The 4318-nt window shown below is 38.5% G+C and overlaps 1 non-coding gene across 1 annotated transcript; it reads left to right on the top strand.

The window, feature by feature from the left end:
* The first annotated feature begins 266 nt into the window (after positions 1–266).
* LOC145019008 (small nucleolar RNA R71) lies at positions 267–373 on the top strand. The gene has a single exon (XR_013667328.1). It is a non-coding gene; the product is annotated as a small nucleolar RNA R71 (small nucleolar RNA).
* The last annotated feature ends 3945 nt before the right edge of the window (positions 374–4318 follow it).

A 4318-nucleotide genomic window follows, 5' to 3' on the forward strand; every position in this document is an offset into this window, starting at 1 on the left:
TAGTTTGATCCATTTTGTCCATTCTCCTATCCATGGTTTTTAACATGGCCATGACTGCGGATAAATCTTCAGTAGCAGCGTACGCGGCTCCCCTCGTGACATCATTCCTAGGGTTGTGGTATTATCTAGAGTGTTTAGAGAATTCTTCAATCAATTCTTTAATCACCGGGGGTGGCTTCTTTGTAAGTGGGCCTTGTGAGTCTAGCAACTGCCGGGTTGTAACATTGACTCCATTATAGAAGATGGAAACTTCTTGCTGGCTGTTTAGATCATGGTGTGGGCAGTTTCTGAGCAAACCTTTGTACCTCTCCCATGCTTCATATAAAGACTCTCCAGCTTGTTGTTCAAAGTTTGCAATGGCCTTCTTCAGTTTGGCTATCTTGGATGGTGGGCAAAAGTGATCAATAAATTCTTCCTTCATTCTGGCCCAAGTAGTGACTGATCCGGGGGGAAGTGACTTGAGCCAGTCTTTAGCAGCACCCGTGAAGGTTACCGGAAGCATACAAAGTAGTTGCGTTTCACGGGTTACATTTGGAATATTGAAGTAATCAGCAACATCATTTACTTCATCCAAATGTTTGTAGGCATCTTCATGATCTTTCCCATAGAAAGGTATTTCCTTGAGTGAAGCTAGGATATGACCTTTTAGTTCAAAGGTAGCAGTCGTGGGAATTGTGGGTTGCACAAGTCCCGAGCCATGGTTGTCGCGCATCCTCTTCTTCCATTCTCCCATGGGGATTTCATCAATGTTAGCCATAGTGAATGCTAACTCTTCCTCTGACTCGGTTTCTTGCTCGTACGTTGCCTCCTCTTCTTCCTCGGTCTCGTATCCAATATCTTCTTGAATTGGCTCCTCAATTATCAAAGAAGCGCTTGAAGCTCCTGATTTACTGCTCTTCTTTTTCCCAAAAACAGTCTTCAAGTTGGTCAATGGTGATTTCTTTGGTGTGCTTGAACTCTCCACGTCCTTCCCTTTGTTTTTTTTCCAATGCGGATTCGGGGTCTTCAAACGGGGGTACCAGTGGTGTGTTTGCTCCTCTGGTCATGAAAGTCCTGAAATCAATCAAATAAAAAAAACGTAAAAAGAACAAAAAGATTGCAAAAATAAAGAAAATATACTGCTGACTAAACTTCTACTCGCCGAGTAGGTGCGATTGCACTCGGCGAGTATCAGTGATATTTCAAAAAAAATTTCAAAGTTTTAAACTAACTAAAACCTAATTACTAGTTACTCAATTGCAATAAATGAACTTTATGCAAGTAAACTCACACAAAGGATCGAAAAAATTAGGACTTAGCTTAATTATGTAGAACCGTTCCCCGGCAACGGCGCCAAAAACTTGATGTGTGTAAATTCAACTAGTTTTATCCCTACTTTTTATTAATAATTTGAGCACACAAAGGCAGTGAACCTGTCTTTAAGTGGTATAGATTGATAAGTGAGGTATCGAACTCAGGGAACGGAAAATTAAACTAATAGCTAATTTTAACTAAAACAAATAATAAAAGTAAAGGGTTTTTCTCTAGTTTTGCAAGACTAGAAACTTAGACAAACTAAATTAACTAATTAACTAAAGCAACAACTATTCACCAAATTTGATAAAGATGTTTCTATTTAGGTTCAACCAATTCACTCCTATGGTTTTTTTAAGTTAAGGTGGATTAATTGCTATTGGTTACCAATTATAATAGTTAGGTTCATATTCATTACTCCTAACCCTTAGGCAATTAACTAATTTAAGCGTTGATCAAGTGTTTAAACTAATTAATTCCCTAGATTAATTATTTGGATTAAATAAGATTTTTAATGGTTAATTAAGTTATTAATTCAATTAACCTCTTGTTGATGGTTTCTCAAACAAGCTCACACATTAATCTTCCTATTTTCTTATTAATCTTAGTTTTGTAATCATTACTTCTAAGCATATGGTTTAGCATTCACATAGACATATGAGGTTAACAATTAAGTGATGTTCATGCAACCTAATTGCCTTCCAATTAACAGAAAATAGTAGTGATTAATACATAAGGTTCTTTAACCAACTTAATTTAATAAATCACCAATAGACAATTAAGCAAGAATCAATAATTAAACCATAGGAGTTCTTTGGTATTCCCCAAACAGAAACAAAACTGAATTTAGCTCATAATTGCAGTAGAAACAAACATAAAAACAAAGTTTACTAAAGCAAACATGTTCAATTCCTAAGTCTAAGTGGTAGAATTAACCTAATTGCTTGAATTCTTCCAACTACTGAAGCCAAGGGTTCCTTAGCGCCTTCTGAATCTCTTAGTCGCAGCTAATCCTTCAAAAATCGCCAGGGGTCCCTTCCCATGAGATAAGGATTCGTCTTTTATAGATATCCCAAAACAGGGTGTACTCGGCGAGTAGCAGAATCAACTCGCCGAGTAGATCCATACTTATCCGTCTTGAATCAGCAGTCGTATTTATCTTCTGGAATATCCTCGTGTACTCGCCGAGTAGGGTCGATCTACTCGCCGAGTATATCTCCTTCTTTCACTCTTTAATCTTCAATTGCTTTCCTTTTCTCCTTTTTTGCTTCCAAGCATATCTTTTGGACTGAAAACACAATTCACAACATTTTAAGTACCTTTTGTCCACATTATTCACATAATTAATCAAAAATAACTAAGAATATATGCTTAATAATTAACTAATTATGCACATATCAACTACACTCTACAACTTTCGTTTAGATTCCGTTGGAAAATTCCAAAATTATTTTTATTATTTATTTATTAAAATGACGCGATTAAGGAATTTCTTTAAAAATTCATAACTTCTTTATCTGACGTCGGTTTTTGCCAGACTTTTTACCGCTGAATTACTATTGTCGAGACCTTCGATTCTCGTTTAGGTCATTCTGGCCAAAAGTCGCTCGATCTCCGATTCGAGTTTTTAGTTACCTGATGCTAAGCCGAAAATGGAAAAATCTTAATTTCAATATACGAAGTCGGGTTTGGGCATTCTTTTTACGTATGATCCCGGTTTAATGATATAAAACATAGTAGGTAGTTAAATAGAAACTTTTTCGACATTTTATTATCAACGTTTATTTTGATTGACTAAAAAATGGTTACAATACTTGACCTATTAGGCCATTACAAAGAGTTGAAATATCGGGTTGTCACATCATCCCCCCGTTAGAGGGAATTTCGTCCCGAAATTTAAAGTAGTAAGGACACTAGTGAACATGAAAGAGATGAGGGTACTTTTGTTTCATCTGATCTTCGCATTCCCATGTGAATTCAGGTCCCCGCTTGGCGTTCCAGCGAACCTTCACGATGGGTATGCGACTTTGTTTTGTTTGTTTGACCTCTCGGTCCATGATTTCTACTGGTTCTTCCACAAAGTTGAGACTCTCGTTGATCTCGATTTCGTCGAGTGGAATAACAAGATTCTCATCGGACAGACACTTTTTCAAGTTTGAGACGTGCAAGGTTGGATGTATGTTACTAAGTTCACGCGGTAGGTTAAGCTTGTAAGCCACATGGCCGATTCTGGCAAGAATCTCGAAAGGCCCTATGTATCTTGGATTTAGTTTCCCCCACTTTCCAAAGCATATTAAACCCTTCCACGGTGAGACCTTTAATAAAACGTGGTCTCCTACCTGGAATTCCAAAGGTTTCCTCCTCTGGTCAGCGTAGCTTTTTTATCGGTCTCTAGAGGCTTTCAATCGCTCACGAATCTGAACGATCTTCTCTGTTGTTTCTCGTATAATTTCCGAACCGGTGAGAGTGCTTTCAGGAACTCTTCCTTTAGCTAACTGGGTATCGCCAACTTCAGTTCAGCACAGAGGGGATCTGCACTTTCGACCATAGAGGGCTTCGAACGGAGCAGCCTTTATGCTTGTATGATAACTATTGTTGTATGAAAATTCGACAAGGGGTAAATGGATATCCCATGCCTTTCCAAAGTCAATCACACATGCTCTCAGCATATCTTTTAAAGTCTGTATCATTCTCTCACTCTGCCCGTCTGTTTGTGGGTGGTAGGCTGTACTCATGTCTAGCTTAGTCCCCAGGGAACCTTGTAGTGACTGCCAGAATCTTGAAGTGAATCTACTATCTCGGTCGGAGATAATGGATATCGGAACACCATGCAATCGCACTACTTCCCTTATGTAAGTTCTTGTAAGCTTTTCCATTTTGTCAGTCTCCTTGATGGGTAGGAAATGCGCGGATTTGGTCAACCTGTCAACGATGACCCATATGGTATCAAGTCCACCCGTCGTCTTGGGAAACTTGGTTATGAAGTCCATAGTAATCCGTTCCCATTTCCATTCTGGTATCTCCG

The sequence above is a fragment of the Lactuca saligna genome, chromosome 9 (genome assembly GCF_052625555.1).
Source record: "Lactuca saligna cultivar CGN05327 chromosome 9, ASM5262555v1, whole genome shotgun sequence".
In the NCBI taxonomy this organism is placed as follows: domain Eukaryota; kingdom Viridiplantae; phylum Streptophyta; class Magnoliopsida; order Asterales; family Asteraceae; genus Lactuca; species Lactuca saligna.